The sequence below is a fragment of the Chenopodium album genome, chromosome 8 (genome assembly GCF_948465745.1).
Source record: "Chenopodium album chromosome 8, dcCheAlbu1.1, whole genome shotgun sequence".
Classification (NCBI taxonomy): Eukaryota; Viridiplantae; Streptophyta; class Magnoliopsida; order Caryophyllales; family Amaranthaceae; genus Chenopodium; species Chenopodium album.
In genome coordinates, this window is record NC_137841.1 from 35,343,099 (window position 1) to 35,365,712 (window position 22,614).

A 22,614-nucleotide genomic window follows, 5' to 3' on the forward strand; every position below is an offset into this window, starting at 1 on the left:
ATGGGTGATTCTTTTTGAGGAGAGTTTTGAATTTTGGGTGAGATTTCCATGGGAATTGGAGAGTTGTCACTAAATATGAGTTTGTATTTCACTGAGTGAGGTGGTGAGGAACAGTGGTTAGGGTTTATCTTTATTATATAGTGGTGGAATTTAGAGGGGTGAGTTTGGTCGGTGGAATGGTGTAGAAGGTTAATTGAATGGGGTAGGTGTCGATTGATGAAGGATGGCACAAAACTTTTCACTTAGTCAGATTTTAATGTGATTTGACATGAAGGGTTTAGATTAATTGAAGATAAATTTTGATCATGAAATTTGAATTGAATGCAAAAGGTCACGGGTATTTAATCAACAATTTCAAGGAACGATTTTGAATTTTAAAAGATAAGCGATGAAGAATAATTCAAAAGATAAGATTTTAAGTAGATAAAATTAATCAACTGACTAGTTAATTAATTCACAAAAAGATAGAATAAAATCTTATAGATTATTTCGGAGGAACTAGGAACAAATCAACATAGTTTGTAATAACACAGACATGCCTAATGCAATTTGATTTCTTCACATACTGCCACAATCCCATATGCATTGCCATACACTCTAATGCGTAGGACTATGTTTTCACATATACATATTGTGTAAGATACATATAATGCATGCATGATTTACTTATACCTTGGGGGAACTTGAGGTCTTCTTAACTCAATTGTATCATACCAAGTTCCATGCGCATCTTTTCAAATTTTTCCCTGCTCAAAGGCTTAGTAAGAATGTCAGCTATCTGATTTCCAGTTTCACAAAAATCTAACTTAATTAAGCCTTTTTCCACATTATCCTTAAGGAAATGATGCCTTATGTGAATATGTTTCACACGAGAATGATGAACTGGATCTTTTGAAATGCATATGGCACTAGTATTATCACAATAGATAGGAATGCAATTATATTTCATACCATAATCTCTTAGTTGTTGTTTTATCCAAAGTACTTGAGAACAACAGGCTGCAGCTGCCACATATTCATCTTCAGCAGTTGACAAGGCCACTGTGTTCTGTTTCTTGGATCCCCAAGAAACTAGGCATGGCCTGAAAAACTGAACCATTCCTGAAGTACTCTTCCTATTCACCAAATCTCCTGCATAGTCAGCATCTGCAAAACCTTTTAAATCGTAAGTATCACTTCTAGGATATAAGAGACAAAGATGGTCAGTTCCTTTGAGATATCGTAGGATCCTTTTTACTGCTGTAAGATGTGACTCCTTAGGATTAGATTGAAACCTTGCACATAAGCCAACACTAAATGCAATATCAGGTCTACTAGCAGTTAAGTATAAAAGGGATCCAATCATACCTCTGTATTTGGTTTGATCTACGCTAGTTCCTTGTAGATCTTCATCTAATCTTGTGCCTGTTCCCATTGGTGTATGGTTGGTCTTTGCTTGGTCAAGGTTATATTTCTTCAGTAGTTCCTTGACATACTTTTGTTGGTGAATTGCAATACCTCTTTCTGTTTGTTTGATTTGTAGTCCAAGAAAGAAGTTGAGTTCCCCCATCATGCTCATCTCAAATTCACCACTCATTAGCTCAGCAAAGTACTTGCACAAGTTTTCGTTAGTTTCTCCAAAAATAATATCATCAACATATATTTGAACAACTAGTAAATCAGTTCCTTCAAATTTTAAAAAAAAAGTTTTATCTACTTTACCTCTTTTAAAATCATTTTGAAGAAGGAACTTAGAGAGCCTTTCATACCAAGCTCTAGGTTCTTGTTTCAGCCCATAAAGAGCTTTATCAAGATTAAAGACATGATTAGGAAATTGGGGATTTTCAAAACCTGGAGGTTGTTCCACGAACACCTCCTCTTCAAGAAAGCCATTTAAGAAAGCACACTTAACATCCATTTGATACAGTTTGAAACCCATAAAAGAGGCAAAAGCAATTAACATTCTAATAGCTTCTAATCTAGCAACAGGAGCAAAAGTTTCTTCAAAGTCAATACCTTCTTGCTGATTATAGCCCTTCACAACAAGTCTTGCCTTGTTTCTTACAATTGTTCCATATTCATCCAGCTTGTTCCTGAATACCCACTTGAGCCCTATAACCTTTTTGTGCTTAGGTTTTTCTTCAAGATGCCAGACCTTGTTCCTCTCCAACTCATTGAGTTCATCTTGCATGGCAATTATCCAGTCAGCATCCTTTAGGGCTTCTTCATGATTTCTTGGCTCAATGATGGATAGGAAGGCTTGAAAGGCACAGAAGTTCCTCATCTGTGATCTGGTCTGAGTTCCTCTACCAATATCACCTATAATAAGGTATGTTGGATGAGAGCCTTGGTATTTGAATGGCTTTGGTTGAAACTCTCTGGCAGGAACTCCTATTTGAGGCACTTCTTCTTCAGCTTCTTCTGCATTTTCCTCGTTGCAAGATTCTCCATGATCTTGTTCCTCCGGGGTTTCTGGATTAGGAACTTCAGCATTTTCTTGATGTTCTTGCTCTGGTTCCTCACTTACTTCCTTGGTTTGCTTGGAGGTTTCTTCCTCTTCTTCCCTGTCTCTAATCATACCAATTTCATAATCAATATTGTCTTGTTCCTGCACATTCATAAACATATTAGATTCATCAAATATCACATGAATGCTTTCTTCTACGCACAATGTATTTTTATTATAAACTCTGTAAGCTTTGCTATTTGATGCATAGCCAAGGAACACAGCTTCATCACTTCTTTCATCAAATTTTCCTATGTTCCTTTTCCCATTATTATGAACAAAGCACCTGCATCTAAAAGCTCGAAAGTGAGAAATATTGGGTTTTCTGCCCTTAAATAGTTCATAAGGAGTCTTATTGATGATTGGTCTCATCATAACTCTGTTAATGATATAGCATGCAGTATTAATAGCTTCAGCCCAGAAGTTCCTTGGAAGACCACTAGCTATGAGCATAGTTCTTTCCATGTCTTCTAGAGTCCTGTTTTTCCTTTCAACAACTCCGTTCTGTTGAGGAGTTCTTGGGGCTAAAAAGTTATGATCCATGCCATTTTCTTTGCAAAAGTCATCGAATCTTGAATTCTCAAACTCAGTTCCATGATCTGATCGAATGTGGATAATTTGATTTCCACTTGTCTTTTGTACTCTTTTGGCAAAGGACACAAATTCATCAAAATTTTCATCTTTGCTAGACAGAAAAATCACCCAAGTAAATCTAGAAAAATCATCAATAATAACTAAAACATATTTCTTTCCACTTCTACTTTGAACACGCATGGGACCACACAAGTCCATGTGAATTAGCTCCAATGGTTTTGTGGTGCTGACCATGTTTTTGCTTTTAAAAGAAGACCTGACTTGCTTGCCTCTCACACATGCATCACAGATGTGTTGTATGAGGAACTTGACTGAGGGAAGCCCTACAACCAAGTTCCTTGCTCTAAGTTTATTCATGAGTGAGAAGCTAGCATGTCCAAAACGTTTATGCCATAATAAAGGATCATCATTAATAACACTTAAGCAGGTAAGGTTGTTCCTTGGAACAGAATTTAGATCCACAATGTATGTGTTCCCTTTTCTAGTTCCTTCAAGAACAACCCTTCCTGTTTTATCATTAATGATGTTACATGAATCAGAGGTAAAACTTACAGAGTTTCCTTTATCACAAAATTGTGATATGCTCAGCAAATTGTGCATCAAACCCTCGACCAAAAGTACATTTTCTATTGAGTGAGAACTGGACCTTCCTACTTTTCCTTTAGCAATTACTTCACCTTTTTTGTTGTCTCCAAAGGTCACAGTTCCTCCTGGATAGGCCTCTAGTGAGAGAAACTTTGATTTATCTCCTGTCATATGCTTTGAACAACCACTGTCGAGGTACCACGTGTTGTTCCCCCTCACTAGGACCTGCAAAAGAACTTAATGGTTAGATTCAGGAACCCGGGTTTCCTTGGGTTCCTTGGACATTGAAGCAATATCAGATTTCTTTACCCAAACTTGCCTAACATTCTTGCTAACAAACTGTTCCTTCTTGTTGCAAGTAGTAACAAGATGACCAGTCTTACCACAGAAGGTACATACTTTATAACTAGGCAGGTCTACATATTTTTTCTTGCCCTTATGCTTAGAACGTATGAATCCTAGACCTTCGGTTCTTTTGGTTTGAGCATTCTCAATCCACTTAGGAATTCCAAACTGACTAATGCTTCTTTCTTTTCGAAGCTCCAGTTCCTTCTCCAATTTTGCCTTTTCAATTCTTAACTCGTCAAGATTATATTTTAATTTTTCAAAATCCTCATTGAATTTAGGCAAAGATTCAGAGGAGGAACTTGGAGATACTTCTACATTACCAAGTTTGTATTGAGTCAGTTCTACATTAACCATGATATTTTCAAACTTGAGTTTCTCATTCATTTCTTTTAAGAGAAGATTCTTGTCAAAAAGTTTAAAAAATATACTCTGAACATCAGTTCGTTGATTTTCAATCCACGTACTGTGTTCCTTGCAGACTTTGAGAGCTCTTTGACATTCACCTAGACGAATACTAGTATGAGTCCAGTCATCTTCCAATTCAAATACTAAATCAATGAGAGCATCTTTAGTATAAGTCTTAAGCACATTAGGATCAAGGAATACCTCTTTAGCAAGCTCATCATTGTAAGCCTTTTCATCACGTTTGGCCATCAAACACAAATGAGCGATTTATTCTTCAGGTTGTTCCTCTTCATCCTCACTTTCAGAATCTCCCCATGCAGCAATCATAGCCTTCCTAATGTCTGTTTTGTTGAAAGGAGTTTTGTTGTAGTTGCTCTTAACTTGTTCCTTTGCCTTCCCTTTACCTTTCTCTGTATCCCAAAGTGGACACTCACGAATAAAGTGTTCTAGAGATCCACATTTGTGACAACAAGAGTCAGCTTTTGAAGTAGAGGGTTTCTTGGTGAAGTTCCTTGACTTGTTGTTTCGGTTGAACATTCTTTTGAACCTTCTCACCAGCATGGCAGCCTCTTCTTCATCAACTTCAGAGTCTTCTTGATCTCCAGCTTTGAGAGCTAAGCCTTTTCCTTGGTTTCCTTCACTGTTGCTTGTTCCTAGGTGCAACTCATGAGTCATGAGGGAACCAACAAGTTGCTCAATATTGAACTTTGTGAAGTCCTTTGTTTCTTGTAAGGCCGTTACCTTGGCTCTCCATCTCTCATCTTGAGGGAGGCTTCTTAGAACTTTTCTGACCTGCTCATCAATAGGGATTTGCTTTCTAAGAGAAACAAGCTCATTAATAATGTTAGTAAATCTAGTTAACATTTCCTGAATTGATTCTTTTGGTTGCATTTCAAACCGTTCATATTTTGACATACGCAGGTCAATTTTAGAGCGTTTCACTTCGTTAGTTCCTTCATGAGTAACTTGAAGTAAATCCCAAATTTCTTTAGCATTTTTACAACCCATAACACGATTGTGTTCATGGGGTCCAAGACCACAATGAAGTAATTTAACAGCAAGTGCATTAATTTCCATTTTCTCAAAATCTTCCTTATTCAGACATGGGTTTAGGTACTACCTCATTTTCACTAGTAGTTTTGGTAATTTCAAAATCACCAACTTCGATTACTCTCCAAACTTGGTAGTTGTCGGCTTTGATAAAAATCTCCATCATGTTCTTCCAATAGGTGTAGAATTTCCCATTGAACATAGGAGGACGCTGCGTACAGTAACCTTCTTCTAGTTTCTCGTGATTGTTCATCTTGATTCCAGGAACTTGACTCGTCAGGGTTTCCTGATTTCTCCGAGGAACCTGCTCTGATACCAATTGTTGACTCGAATGAACAATACAAGAGGGGGGTGAATTGTATTGTGGAGGAACTAGGGTAATTTTTGCGAAATTCTTAAAGGAACTTAAACAAAAACTTTAAAGTGCAAGAGAGATTTTACGTGGAAAACTTCTTGGCCCTAATCAAGAAGAAAAACCACGACCACAAGGGATTTTAAACTCAACTCTTAATAATAATAATAGGGCAAACAACCTATTACAAATTAAGACTCTAAACTCAAGTTCCTCAATGAACTTAAGCTCCCCCTTAACTGATCCCTCAATCAGTTAAGCTCTCGAATCTCTCTCTTTCTCCTTGCTTCACTCAAAGCAATTAAACACTCTAGAGTTTACCCAAACTCTACCCCAATACAACTCAAGACAAAACCCCTAAAATGCTAAGTACAAGGACACTCAAGGACTTAAGTGGATTTTTTACTCTTTTCGAAAAACTAAGAATTGTAATGCTCAAGTGTACTGTTTAAAACAGAAAACTGATCCTATTTATATAAGAGGAAACCAGTTGAGACCTTACGTTTACCTTAACTCCCACTACATCACAACTTCCATGAAATAAGGAAGTGCAGTTCGTGGATGCTTGGGCAGCAAGCTGAAGCGCACAAAAGGAAGTGGTTCCTTTATTTTCTCAACTTCCTTGACTAAGTAAAAAGCCGTTTTTCAAAATAGTTTTACCAAGTCAGATTTTCCAAAAGATTAGGATAAAATAAAAACAGAAAATCTTTTAAATAAATAAGATATTTTTCAATTAAAAAATAGTTTTCAGAAATAAGATTAAATCTTGTTTAAAACAAGGAAAATAAAATCTTTAAAACTTGAAATTAAATCCACTTAAATTCTATCAATTTGCCACGTACTTAACATATATACAAGAAGTCTAAAATAAATAATAAAGATACAATAGACTCCTTGGAACACAATGAAGCTTCGACTCTGGAGCTTCAGTTCCTCACTAAAGGAACTTGGCTACTGATTGTCTTCTATGCTTGTCCATAGCTCATCCTTTAGACTTGTTCCATGCTTCATTCTAACTCTAGAACTTCGTTGCATATAAAACCTGTCAAGTACATCAAGGCTAATAGACAAAAGTTAAAGCCCTTATGGTTTGCTTAGGTTCCTTGAGTCATCATCAAAACTTAAGATCAACAATAATTTATGATGATTGTGAATATTATTGTTATTATTATTTTGATGATGATTATTTTATTTATGATTAATATTATTATTAATGATTATTATTATTATTTACTATGTTGCTTGATATGCATTATATTTTATATCGTTATTGCTTGATCACCTTTTTATGCATGCTTAAAGGGATTTGGTACTTGCAATCACGCTTAATAAGATAATTAATAATCTTGTTAGGGTTAATTGTGATTATATTTCAAGTGATCGCCAATAATAGTTTATTTGTGCATTAAATTCAACCAACATAGATTAAACAGGTTTAGGTTAACCCTATTGATTGCATGTTAATCAGAAAGCGCACATGAATACGATCAGAATAAAGTAGAGGCCTATTATTAGGGTAGGTTCAATCTCTTTTAGGTTGGATTTGTACCTTCATCCCCGGACCCTTATTTGGTTCATGACCTTATGGAGTTGACGATCTCTTGGATCGTTAAGGGGTGTAACCTTCACCTCGTGAACGGTTTACAAGTTCCTTAAAAACTTGTTGGCGACTCTTTTGCTCTATCTTCTTCCCTTTTGGACGCCGCCGTTCTTTAGTGTATGATCACAGTGGGGTTCAAGCTAGTGGGATTTTAAAGGCTTGAAATTTTTCCCTACAGTTTTTGGCGACTCTGCTGGGGAGGATTTCTATTTTAATTCCTGAATTTGTTTCGGCAATGATTTAGAATGAGTGGATGAGACTCGAAAAGTTCTAAGTATTTCATGTGCGTAATTTTGATTAACATTATTGTCATATGCATAAAAAAGGTTCTCATTGGAAAGACCATCCGTAATGACTCAAAAACATAGGATTTTACACGTAGGAAATTTGAGGAATGTCTTTCACAACTAGGACTGAAATAACACTGCGCGAAACTGGATAATTTTATTGAGCACAGAAAACTGCTGAGGCATGTGGGAAGTAGCGTCAGGGGCCAGAGCTTGGCGCCAAACTTTTAGCTGTAGCGCCAGACGCCATTATTGGCGCCAGGCGCTACGGTTAAAAGTTGGCGCCAGTCTCTGTTTGCTGGCGCCAATTTCCCCCAATACCGAGCCAGAAATATGCGTTCTAATTTCGACCGGTTTTTCGTATTGTTTGCTCGATCCTACTTCCTGATTGAATTTTTTCTCACTTTTCTGAAACCCATATGCACTAGTAGAAAAAGGCTTATTAACGTCGCTCATTTATAGTGTATTTGCGTCGCTTCTATGAGCGACGCAACTGCTCGCGACGCAAATGACTTTTAAGTCATTTGCGTCGCTCCTAGGGGCGACGCAAATAAGAGTCATTTGCGTCGCTCCTTTATAAACAAGCGACACAAATGACTTTTTTTATAAACTTATTTTTTGTCATTTGCGTCGCTCCTTTATAAACAAGCGACGCAAATGACTTTTTTATAAACTTATTTTTTGTCATTTGCGTCACTCCTTTATAAAAGAGCGACGCAAATGACTTTTCTGATAAACTTATTTTTAGTCATTTGCGTCGCCCCTTTATAAACAAGCGACGCAAATGACTCTTTGGATAAACTTTTTTTGTTATTTGCGTCGCTCCTTCATAAACAAGCGACGCAAATGACTCTTCCAATATATGCATTTTTTGTTATTTGCGTCACTTGTTATATAGGAGTGACGCAAATAACTGAGTAGACAATACAAAACTGTTGTATTTGCGTCACTTGTTTATTTAATGAGTGACGCAAATGAGGTGAATTTTTTTTTTTTTAATTATAATAATTGCCTTGTATATGTTTGTAGTACCTGTTTTCCTTGCTAGTGGTATAAAGTTATATGCTAACGCTAATATAATTGAAAGGGAGTCATTGCAACTATATTGCCAAAACTTACGGGAGGTCCTAAGACAAAACATTTGTTACCATAAAGATGTTTGTACTACAATTTCCCAATATGATTTTAACAAAAGAAACATAGTATTCAGTAATCATGAAAATGCTTCAAGTATCAAAATTCAAGGGTCTGCAAACAATACTAATTTCCAAGCCCTGTGATAGATCCTAGCTACATCACAATATCTATCCAAAAAACACGTTAAATTCCGGCAAAAGGCTTCTTTCCACCAGCAGCAGCTCCAGCTGGAATCACCTTCAACACATTGAACCTCACTGTCTTTGAGATAGGCCTGGATAATAATCAGGGAAATATGATCAAGTTAAACACTGAGATCTGTTAGAAATATACACAAATAACACAATATCAACCAAAGTGCTCCAAGAGCAACTGACCTGCATTGACCAATGATAACGTGGTCTCCTTCCTTGACACGGAAACAGGGTGACACATGTGCAGGGATGTTTGAATGCCTCTTCTTGTACCTGCAAGCAACATAACAACAAACAAAATAATAAGAATACCGAACAATCACATATAACACAACAGCACTTGGGAAAACAAAATAGCTAGTACAAATCCGGAATGAACTGAGTTGAATCTAAGTTGCTTCTCCATAAATTATTTTACCCTCTCTAAAGTGCATCCATTGGCATCCTTCTTTTCTCCTCAAACTAGAACATTATCCCATGTATAAATCAAACTATAAATTCTTCCCAAAGGTCAAGATACTTAGTTCAGGTAACATAGCATTAACAAAGTACAATCACACTTATTTATCAAAAAAAAAGGTACAATCACACTGAAGAGACCATTTAAGAATCAACGTGATCACGTCACATAGTAGCAAGATATTGATGCCCAGCTCCACCTAAAAGCATTGGGTGATAAATAGCTTTACATTGAATCAACAGCAGCAAATATGTGTCGCATCAGGGATCATGTCTTTGATTGAATTTAGAACGATTAAGAAAATATATAAGATCAAGAAGGAAGTAACAAATCTCAAATTTCTATAAATAGCCTAAACCAAAACCCAAAAAGTAGTCCTCTGTCAAGACAAATGTCAAACAACCACAAAATCTGATTACTGATTACAAGAGATCACTATAACACAAGCATATCAAAATGGCTAGTTTGCCCATACTTGACACAACAATGCTCAAGTATCAATCAATCAACCATGTCATAAAGAACCAAGACTAACAATTCTAATACACAGCTTTAATGGCTAAAGCTAAAATAAAGGCCCCTGTGTTGAAATGGATTCTAGTACAGCCACTGCCAAGTTTTTGTTCTCTATCACAGCACTTCCAACAATTGGAATGCTATCATGCTTGGAAAATCCTATCTGTTTAACACATGACATTCAAGATACACACCAAATTGAGTTCTAACTTCTTAGACTAAAACATCCACATTGCATGAACTTAAATTAATTTTATCGAACATAATATATGTTACTAACCGTTGGTGATCTCAGAGGTGATTGTGTAAACAAAATAGAATGCCCTTGTGGAAACTTCTTGTCCTTAAAGATGTCAAGGAATTTTTCAACCGCCTTTGCTTCTTCATCGGTGTAGATTCCGATGGCCTTCCAGAATGCAATGCAATTTTCTGTCAGTTTATCTGAATACTGTTGTCTTGTTAATGGGACGATCATGGTAACCTGTGTAAATTTTTCAAATGGACCTACAAATTATTTGCAAGCATCAAGTTAACAACTACATTTGACAGTAAGACGCTATTAAACTGTTGCAGCAACTGCAATGGGGCTCCTAACAAAGTGATTTCCATCTGACCATATCAACTCTCCGAAAACGTACCATGCTGGCAAGCCACCAGCTTGAGCTTTTAAGGTCACCTTATAACTCTTCTCTTCTCCAGCTTTCGTGAACTGCAAAGACTTCGGTTCCACAGTGACCTCAACGCCGTTTGGTTGGGTGACACGAGCTTCATAAGTCGAGGCCTCTGCCACATTCTTAACTGTTCGAGTGACAGTGACTGAGCCAGATAGTTAAGCACTGTGATTGAAGGGTAGTTGAAGTTCAATAGGCCACTACTTGTAGTGTTTGATGCTTGACATTTGTAGGAAGGATCAAAGGACTGGAGCATGGTTTGGTTATAGCCAAGAGAGCAAAGGAACTCTAAATAATCGCATGTGGTTAAGTCATAGACTAGCCCTGGATCCATGGCACGGTTTGGTCTAACATGTCCTGCTCCATAGGCGAATGGATTGGCTGTTGTGAAAGATGCATCCAGCATTGGCTTCTCTGTGTTATCTTTGACTCTAGCTGCCACAAAATAAAATGTAAAATGTCATATATTATCTAGATTTTGTCCAGAAATGTTTCATATGCTCATGACTTCAATCCGAATAATAAGTCGATCAGAAAAAGAGTTGCAGGGTTACCGGTAGTCATTATAGCAGATCTTATTGTGGCAGGGCTCCATGTAGGGTACAGAGTCTTGAGAAGGCCAGCAACCCCAGATATATGAGGGCAAGACATAGAAGTACCCGAGTCTAACATAAAGGAAACTCTACGCTTATGGGATAAGGTTCTTCTGTTGGACTTACTGCTCCAGAGTATGCAGCTAAGACATTCACTCCTGGTGCCGTGATATCAGGCTGCAGAGCACAAGAACTCGTCATTGTTACTTTGTTAGACATTAATACTCGAGTCCAAGTTAACATTTTCAATACTTTTTGACATTTTCATTGACATTTTCAACACATTTTCAGAGAACAAAACTGCAAACCATTTTCAGAAATTATAAATTGCATTTTAAACTAAATGAATGAGCCATTCCCTCAAACCATATTCTGAGTTCTATAGCAATTATGACTTCAATTTCATGAAATGTTTACGCATTACAGAAACACAAATCAAAAATAAAAAAACCCTAGAACAGAACTAATGAATTGGACGAAAAAAAAAATACAACTTCACTAAATACAAGAAATCTTACCTTAGGTGAAATAAACTCATAAAATTCAACAATGTCGAACTCCTACACTAATCAAACTTCAATTATTGTTGTTGTAATTTGCTAGAACTTCCCCGGTGTTTTTGGGGGCGAAATTAATCGATTTTTCCAGTCGAAACTTTCAGTCATTGCTCGAATATGAGGCCAGGATTTTTACTTGAATTTTTTGGGGTTTCTAGGGTTCGAATTCCTATGGTTTTGAGTAGATTTTTTGCTCAAAATGGGGGAATTTTTGTGGGAAATGCTCAATTTTTCTGGGGTTTATGGGTTCGGATTTCTTAGGGTTTTTGGTCCAAATTTTTGCTCGAAATTGCTCAATTTGCTGCTGATTATAGGTCTTCAACTTGATTGCGATTTTGAATGTTGAATTTGCTGAGGAATCGGTGTTTTTTTGGCCGAATTTGTTGGATTTAAGGGTCGAATTTGTGGGTGTTTTGGCTGTAGAAATTCACTGGAGTTGCAACTTGTTTTTTCTTTTTGTTTAGTGGAAGGTAGGCGTGAAAAACTAAGGTCAAAATTCTGAAATAACCTAAATGCAAAAGATACATTTGCGTCACTTCATTATTAAAATGCGACGCAAATAACAAAAACATAATGCTGTATATTAGTCATTTGCGTCGCTCATTTATTAAAAGAGTGACGCAATTTATTCACTCACTCATTTGCGTCACTTGTCAATAAATGAGTGACACAAATAATATTATTATATGCGTCGCTTCAATAAATAAGAGCGACGCAAATAATAAAAATCTGCAATACAACAGTTATTTGCGTCGCTTCTTGATAAATATGCGACGCAAATAACATTTCAGGATGGTAAAATTTAACATTTGCTTCGTTCTTTCTAATGAGTGACGCAAATATGGCGACGCAAATGTACGTTTTTCTACTAGTGATGTGTTCTACATATGGACATAACCCTCTGGGAATTCATGCTCTATCTACCCGATTGAACGCTCCTGGCAACAAAGGGTACATCTGAGATGTTGAATTCACCAAACCATGGAAGTGAGTTTTTTCCTAAAAACTCGCGGTGTCCCATCCACACGTGTTAACCCTTCACGGTTAGGCTTCTACGCGGTGCATCCGGACAATTAACCATGGACCCTATTTGACTAAACCATATCCCGAACTTTAGAGAACTAGAGCCATGGTTAGGTTGCGAACTCATTGCATCATATTGTGCCTACTTGACTAATTGTGCATTATTTGTTGTGCATATATATTCTATGTCTCTCTTAACCGTTTGTTGATTTGTGTTAAGACTAAAATTAATGACTTAAAAAACTTTGCCTATTTAATTAATTAATTAATTAAATTGAGTCAATAAAGTCTTTTTTTTTTAATCGAAATTGACCTAGTCCGACTTTAGGCATACCCCAGTTGACTAATAATACCGAAAACAGTCCCAGACTGAAGCTCCAATATTGGCGCCAAAGTCTGAGCTGTAGCGCCACATTGTAGTGTGTAGCACCAGACATTTACTAAATTGTCTGGCGCCAATCACCATATTGTGACGCCAGTCCTGTCTCTTGGCCGACAGTTCGGATTATTTGTCGAGTCATCACCTAGAGTCTAATTAACCAGTTTACTAATTAATTCGGTTAATTTCCGCTGTCAATAACACCTTGTCAAGTCATTAATCGAGTCTTGGTCACATAGTCTAGCCACATGGTCATGATACGAGTCTTAACGCACCATTTGCATTCACTAGTCTTAGCACACACTTTGAGTACACATCACCATGACCATGTCGTAGGTCCATGCATGAGTCGGTTTTTCCGTCATTTGAGTTGGGGGTACATTCTATTTCTAATTCTTCATATCCCTCCATCTAAATCTTTCTTCACATTCTTCCATCTTTCTTCACTTCCTCCATCAATCGCATGGTGAATAAAGTTTGAGTCAAATAATTAATAATAAGTATCCCCAAATTTCTTTCCCACACTACTTGGTCGAGGAGAGAAGGGCGACTGACAAGGGGAAAACTAGGTCGTTATCTAATCTTCCCTCGGTCAAACTAAATTTATAAACACTTAACAAACCCTAATACGAGTATAGAGGCAAGTCAAGGGTCGAACCCAAAGGAACGGTAATGTTCAAGCACTTTCAATTATGCGCCTAAGCTAGGTCGAAGACGAAGGTAAGAGAGAATACTAACAACTAACAAAACAAGTAACCAAGGAAATAAAACACTAGGAACGGGGATCAACAAGTAATCATGTCAATTGCAACAACATGGGAAGAGCATGCCAATCAAAGGTTGTGAGGACTAATGATAAGAGCAATCAATAGGAATCAAAGAGCTATCTCCTAATTGTTAAGCTAGGGTTCACTATGAATAACAAACTAAGAGAATCACAATCAAAACCAATTGATAATTGCAATTCCTAAATCAATTGTTCATGTCATTAGCAATTACAATGCAATCTAGCATAATTCTCAAGGCCAAATTGAATTACACACATGCAAACCTTCACTAATCACTTTAATCTCAACAATCAATCAACACAATCCCCAAATTAATCACAATTAATCAATCATACAAGTTTCACCCAATTCCTAGCCAAACAACTATTCAAGAATCATCATCTATCAACTAACAACTATGGAAATCAAGAATCAACAAAATACCAAGAACAATTACACTAATCAAGCATCAAACATCAAAATTAAACCATACAAACATGAAATTAAACAAAGAAATAAGGTGAGATAGAGTTAAGAATGCTCATTGATAATATAAAAGATCTTGAACACAATTGTCATACTTTCATCTTCAATCTCTCAATCACCATTGAAATTCCTCACTTTCTCTCTCTAAAACTACTCCTAATCTAGCCTAATCTAGAGAGAGAAGCTCTCAACCTAAGAGAGAGAAAACTATTCTAAAACTAAAGAATTACATGAATGAAGAATAAAGGAAACCAAATACTATATAAACAAAAGGAGAAAAGAAGCTTAAAATCGTAAAAGACCCAGAAACCCGCGCCCGCGGAGGGGAACGAACACCTCGATAGCCGCGCCCGCGGCCCAATCCCGCGCCCGCGGGGCCAAGGCCCGCGCCCTCGGGGAGCCCTCGGGACAACCACGGGTGCTTACTGCCCAAATACGGCAGTTTTGGAGCTGCAGCAACCCCGCGCCCGCGGGTACTGTAGCCTGCGCCCGCAGCAGTTTTCCAGGGCCAACTTCAGAAGGCTGTAACTTCCGATCTAAGAATCTTATGAAGACGTGCGACCTATCATTGGAAAGCTCTTCAACTCTAGTTTCCAACCCAACTTGAATCACCCTAATCCGATCTGTAGAACTTGAGATATGACTAAAACAATGCACAAAGGTCCTATTTGATACTTTGCAATCCTTCGTTTTCCTTTGTTTCAAACTCAAATTCAATTCCGAAAAGTGCATATTGATCCTAGTGGGTGCTATTTTCAATTCCCATGGATATAGACCGTGACATACCTACAAAACAAGATAAAGAAACGGAGAAGCAAGAGAAATAGCCGAGAAATGAATAAAATGATAAGAAAGCCATTAAAAGCATGCATTTCTCTAAACAAACATAAAAACACGCGAATCGAGCATTATTCTCTAAAAACACGACATAAATGACTACAAAAGAGCATAGAAATATAAAGAAAACATAGCCAAAAGGTGCCATAAATGGCACGGATCAACGACTAATCAAGGACAACCTCTTTATTCAAGTCTCGCTTTTTTGATAAACCGATTCGTCAAAAGAGGAAGGCTAAAAAGATAATGGCAACTCAAGAAGAAGTCAATGAGCTTAGGAACCAATTGGTTACCATGACTGAAACACTGAAGCTCCTCACACTTAAGGTCTATGATCCCGTGAAGCAACAACAAATGAACCTCATGCAAGAGAGTCTAAGCAAGCTATCTAGTGACTATAAATTTCAGGGCATGAGTTCACAAGGGGTCTCGCTGGACAAGGAACTTCTTCCGCATAAGTTCAACGCCACTGACATCCCTAAATTCAAGGCAACAAATAACCCTTACTTTCATCTAAGAGCTTTTGAAACCATAATGAATATTAAGGGTATCGATAAGAAGGTTTTCCCCTCTCTGTTCCCACTATCTCTTGAAACCGTTTGTCAACAATGGTTCTTTTCTGTCGAGAAAGAAAAAACCTCTTCTTGGGAGTCGATAACAAACGCTTTCATAGATAGATATAAGTGCAACATCCAAGACGAGACAGACCACAGACAACTTGAGATGTTAAAACAAAAGGAAAACGAAGGGTTCACTTCTTTCTTCAATAAATGGAGGGAAACTTCTGCTAATATGGTAAAGGCTCATACCGAAAAAGAATCTGTGAGGATGTTTATCAAGAATCTCCAAGGGAAGTATTCAAAGCACTTAAAGTACCAACACAACTTGAATACTTTCAAAGCTGTCTATAATATAGGCATTGACATTGAAGATGACCTGCTGAAAGATAATAGTGCGAGAGGAAAGAAGAGCGACCATCCTTCTTCTTCCTCTAATGAGGTACATGCTACAAACACCTCTAAACCACGAATCCAAAGATCAAAAAGGGTGTTCACTCCACTTGGTATAAGTTATGAAACGGCTTTCGAGAAGCTACATCACAAAGGACTAGTCATGCCCATAGGGCCCATCAAAGATCCGGTTCCAGAAGCTAGGCCACCTAAGTGGGACCCTAATAAGCACTGCAAATATCATCAAGGAAAGGGTCACAACACTGAGGAGTGTTGGAAACTCAAAGAAGCTATTCAAGATCTGATCGATGACAATGAAACTTCCGAGATTCTAGCCATCGAAGATGACCAAGAATCCTTTGATCCATCACTTCTTATCACACTCGTAGGAGAGCCTATGATCGAGACAGCTTATATGACCTCTCTCGATGAAGTGGCCATAATTAAGGAGGATGAAAGTCTTTTCTTAGATAATACTAAGGAAGACTCGTCAAGTCTAAAAGAGGAAATTCGAAAACTGCAAGATGTCATTGCCATGCTCTTGAATGTGGTAGAAGGATTAGCAAATCGGGTGATGGCCATCGAACAAAATTCTCGCCAAGAGTTTAATGAAGAACTCAATGCTCCTAAGCCACAGGAAAAATGGACCATTGTAAAATACACACCAATAGGAATGACTTACAATGAAGCTTTTGACTGTCTTCACGATCAAGGTCTCATTCACTCCATTGGTCCCAGTCAAGACCCTCCATCTGAAAAACGTTCTCTTAATTGGGATCCAAATTCCTATTGTCGATACCATAAAGGTCGCGGTTACACTACTGAAAAGTGTCTCGCCCTCAAGGATCGTGTTCAAGACTTCATTGATTCAAATCTCCTTCATGTTCCTCCGCGCGACAAGAAGGCCAAGATTAGTAACAATGGTAACAGTGGCTGTAAAGGGAAGAAGAACGACTATCCTTCTTCTTTCGAAAACACCTACTCTAGTAATAGTGTTGGTACTTTCGACCTTAGTGAGATCCTAGCCATGGATAATCGAAAACAACCGAAAAGGGAATTTACCCCTATTGGAATTAGCTACGATGATGCTTTCGATCGACTCCATGCCAAGGGAATCATTACTCCCATAGGACCTACTAAAGATCCCCCACTTAAGAAAAGATTGCCTAGTTGGAATCCAGACGAGCACTGCAAGTACCACCAAGGTAGGGGTCATACTACTGAGAGCTGTTGGAAGCTAAAGGAGGCTATCCAACATTTGATTGATAATAACAAGCTTCCCATACCTCCAGTTAACAAGAAGAACGAGTGATGATAAAGGAAACAACACAAGACAAGAGGCGAGCTTCAACGACAAGATTTCATGACCTCTTTTTCTATTTCTTTTTCATTTTTTCTTTTCCCCAATAAGTCTAGAATAGGCACCTTTCTTTTCCCTTAGATTAATTTTTGTAGATAAAAATGAGCATTTATTTTCTTGCATATGATCATTGTATTACGTTGCATCGTAAAAAAAAAAAAAAAAACAAAAAAAAAAAAAAAAAAAAAAAAAAAAAAATCCATGTTGAATTAAGCACAAGGTATACCAATGATTTAAGGCACCCCTCGTAGCCACATCATATTACCTTTCACCTTTCAAATATACAATCCTTTCTTCATAAGCCACTTTGAGCCTCGTCTAATGATAGACCCTTCATTTTTTCAACCTACATCTACCTAACCTTGGGATGGGATGGTGTGTAACTTATGCAATTCTAAAAAGCTTGAGTGATTTCAAAAGATCAAAATAAATAGCAAAAATAAGCATAAGCAAAAAATAAATAAAAGTGTACAAAAGGGTAAGTGTTCCAATGTCTTTGATATGAAAGTATCTTCGATAAGAACACGTCTCAGATTGCGTCTCTTATCGAGTGCTCGGTACCGTGCCTGAGAAACATGAATGCCAAGTGAGTGATAGACCGCATGATCGGGATTGCCCACACTTGCAAAAATAAAATAAATGCCAAAGCAAAAAGAGCTAAAAAAAAAAAAAAGAGAGTAGAAACTCAAGCATAAAAATATAAAGATTCAAAAGCGAAGTTGCACACCTTGGGGGCTTATCTAGGGTCTTGAGCCTTTATCCCCTTCTTATTTAAACCTTTAGCCTAACCACGTTACAACCCTTAAAAAGACCTTTTTGAGGTATACACACTTGTGCGAGGTTCGGCTAGAGCTACGTTTGGCCTGATTCCTAACGGATACGTAGGCAACCTCACATCGAGATGCGGCCGTAATAAACATGCATTCATATTCACATTCACGCACTTGCACCATGATCATATCAAGGGATCTCCAATGCTCATCCCTATTCATTTAGAGCTAGACTTGGAGGCTTGATCCCTACATCATTAGCTTACCTAGCCTAAGAGTCACCACCATTTGACTCTTTTCAATAATATATTTTTCCACACACTTAGCTCTTGCGGCCTAACTTTAGTGTCACTATCACACACATCACGCATACATGACCAAATATATTTCCCTTAGGAACCCTTTGTCATGGAATCTTAACATCGAAGCATGCCTTGTCATATCAACATCACTCATCAATCATAATCATCATTGCATCGAAGTACGAAGTGCTTAGCGTCCGTGCCTAAGTTACCCAAATACTTTCATCATGGAGTCAACAGTTGAGATAGCCTAGAATGGATTAATCCTTGAATCTTGAGAGATAGTATCAAACAACATTTGACTAAGCTCATTCAACATGCATCTTCAAACTTTTGATTTTCTTTTTCACGTCTTTCTTTTTCGGGAGAAAGTCGGTACCTTCCACAAAATTGGCGAAATTTTTTTGCTTTTTTGCATTTTTCGAATCGCACGATCACATTGCAATGCACACACGATTCATGTACACATTGAGTCATGTCGTGTCATATCACTTTGATTTGAGTCTAACACATGTGTCATTACACTTCGAGTCGAGTCAACCTTGAGTTAGTCAAACATATCGAGTCAAGTTTATACCTTGAGTCGTGTCAAGTTATTGAGTCAAGCAACATTAAACCTTAGGTCAACCCTAAGATGACTAAAGAAATTGGCAAAGTTCTATAGTGAAAAATAAATACAGGTGCAGCAGAATAGGGAAGACCCTACTCCAATTCTTGGCGCCAGAGATATTTCAGCAACGACAGAGCTCGAAGCCTCTCAGAAAGGTGATTTCGACTTCATACAGCAATTTCGGGTTCCTTGGTACGCCAGTTAGCCCCTATAAGCAATTTGACATGATTAAGTAGTCAGTTTAATCACAATAAGGGGTCGACCTGATGAAAGATCGTCTCGCTTAGCTTAAAGCGCCTAAGATATGGCTCATTACGGAAACACCGACATACTGGTTTTAGCAGAATAAAGTTCAGGCGAGCTTTAGAGATCGACAAACGTTGGTCTTCGGAAATTTTTTCTTCAGAACATTATCGCAACAAACATTCAATCATCAAAGCTCTTTTGTTCAGAGACGCGTGAACATTTCCATCAAAAGCTCTTTTGCTCCAGAGACGCGTGGGCATATCAATCAAAGCTCTTTTGTTCAGAGACGCGTGGACAATCCTTTTCAAGCTCTTTTGCTCCAGAGACGCGTGGGCATATCAATCAAGCTCTATTGTTCAGAGACGCGTGAACATTTCCATCAAAAGCTCTTTGCTCCAGAGATGCGTGGACATATCATCAAAGATCTCCTATTTTCAAGCTCTTTCTCTTAGAGACGCGTGGGTATCCTATTATCAAGCTCTTCGTTCAGAGACGCGTGAACATATAAAAAAGAAGCTCTTTTGTTCAGAGACGCGTGGAAATTTCATTCAAGCTCTTTTGTTCAGAGACGAGTGAACATCGAAACAGCAAGGTGGCGTTCCCTAGATTGTGGAGAGTTGTCACAAACAACTGAAGATTGTTTCAAGAGAAGCAATCTTCGATAGTATTCCCTTGGACGCGGAATATTATCAATGCGGATGAGGATTGTTTCGAGAGAAATAATCTTCGATAATGTTCCCTAGGATGTGGAATATTATCATTGCGGAGGAGGATAGTTTCAGGCGAAGCAATCTTCTAATTTGGAAGCAGTTACGGGCATAGCGGTTTTCAAGCGGGATGACATTCTCTAGCTTGCAGGAGGTCATCAAAGCAAATCGGTTACTTTCAGAAACGTGTGCTCGACGGTGCAAGATACGCGTTTCTTAACTCTTTTATCTATTTAACTAACGTAAGTTTGCAAGTATCGGCGTTACAAGAGTGATTTAGGATCGCAGAACGTTCTGAATCATTCTCCGTCCCTATCGATACTTTGACTTTCGTTTTTGAAACTTACGTTTCTCCAAACTCAGTCAAAGTGGGGGCTTCTGTAGACACCCATTTGTGTCTCCCCAAAACCAAACCCGGTGATGAGTGCCTTTCACGTCGAATCATAATCGAATGAAACGAAGTGTGGAAAGGTCTAGTGTTGCGGAAAGTTTTTATTTCTTTTCTCTTCTCCCTGTTTTTGAAAACTTTATTTTAAGAAAACAGCCAATCCAGTTTGTTTGTTCCATGATATGGGTCCAATAGTGGTGTAGTTGGATGGGGTTTGCAAAGACCTTTCCAAAGACATATTATAAGCCCAATTCCGATGAATATTGAGGAAGTTATGGCCAATTTACTAAACTGGGCCCGGTTTGAACTTTATGTACGGCCCAATGATCTAGGGGAGGGCCTAATATAATTTATCATTCCTAATGCAATTAGGAATGGTTTTAGTCTTCTAGAACATTCTAGAAGGTTCTTATCAATTCTAATTCAATTAGGACTCTTCAGAGTTTTAATAAAGATCAAATAGCAGTTTTGATGGAATTATATTATTTTATTTTCCAGTGCGGTAAATTTATCAGATTTTCGAAAACGCGTTGAAAACCAGTTTGGCGTCCAACCCCAGGCCTTGGCGCCTGGAACCAGGCTTGGCGCCAGACGCTAGCCATTGGCGCCTGGCGCTAGCCACTGGTGCTGGCGCCAATTAGCCAGGCTGGCGCCAATGTGTTTTTACGATCTTCGGACTCTGTTTTGTTAAATTATCTTTTTTGGATGATTTTCTCTATAAATATCGTATTAAAAACTCCGTTTTCATTCACGAATTCTCATCAACAATTATTTTTAATTAGCTTTCATCAACTCTCTTTATTCACCAATTACCATTCATCTAATTCTTCGCAATTCAATCATTCATCTCTTTCTTTCATATTTTTCTTTTAAACTTTGCTTTTTAACACAAAACTCCGCATTCGCAAGATCTAGAAACACCTAGCCATATTCGAAGTTGCCTTTGCCCTAGACGTGAAAGGTTTTAATTTGTGAGGGTTTGGTCCCAAATCTCTATTTCAATTATTTAATTTAATTGCTTTGATTATTATTTTCCTTGAAGTTACTAACGTGTGTATTTTGTAATTAGAAAGAGGTACGAGGAATCCAAGTAAGTACTTTATTGATTTAATTTATTTATGATGTAGATATCATGTTTACATTGTTATTACGATTCCTAGTATCATGTCTAGGGTAATTTTAATATTAAATATGATTGCTATGATGCCTTTTATTCTCTTCCTAATATTTATTCACGTTAGTATCATGTTAGGGTTAAAGCTTTGATTTTTATTGTTTAGTGACATGCTAGGGTTTGTTATTAATCTTGTTAGTATCATGCCTAGGATCTTGCTATTTTTATTATGCTTTAATATTAACATTAACATGATTATGATTATAATTGGTATAATTTATGATGATTGTGAATATTATTGTTATTATTATTTTGATGATGATTATTTTATTTATGATTAATATTATTATTAATGATTATTATTATTATTTATTATGTTGCTTGATATGCATTATATTTTATATCGTTATTGCTTGATCACCTTTTTATGCATGCTTAAAGGGATTTGGTACTTGCAATCACGCTTAATAAGATAATTAATAATCTTGTTAGGGTTAATTGTGATTATATTTCAAGTGATCGCCAATAATAGTTTATTTGTGCATTAAATACAACCAACATAGATTAAACAGGTTTAGGTTAATCCTATTGATTGCATGTTAATCAGAAAGCGCACATGAATACGATCAGAATAAAGTAGAGGCCTATTATTAGAGCAGGTTCAATCTCTTTTAGGTTGGATTTGTACCTTCATCCCCGGACCCTTATTTGGTTCATGACCTTATGGAGTTGACGATCTCTTGGATCGTTAAGGGGTGAAACCTTCACCTCGTGAACGGTTTACAAGTTCCTTAAAAACTTGTTGGCGACTCTTTTGCTCTATCTTCTTCCCTTTTGGACG

General features: G+C 37.5%; 1 long non-coding RNA gene across 1 annotated transcript; it reads right to left on the reverse strand.

Moving 5' to 3' along the window:
• Positions 1-8,862: 8,862 nt before the first annotated feature.
• On the reverse strand, positions 8,863-9,312 carry LOC145556022 (uncharacterized). Its single transcript, XR_014091680.1, has 2 exons — positions 9,221-9,312; positions 8,863-9,117 (listed from the first exon to the last, which is right to left on the reverse strand). It is a non-coding gene; the product is annotated as an uncharacterized LOC145556022 (long non-coding RNA).
• Between the last annotated feature and the right edge of the window lie 13,302 nt (positions 9,313-22,614).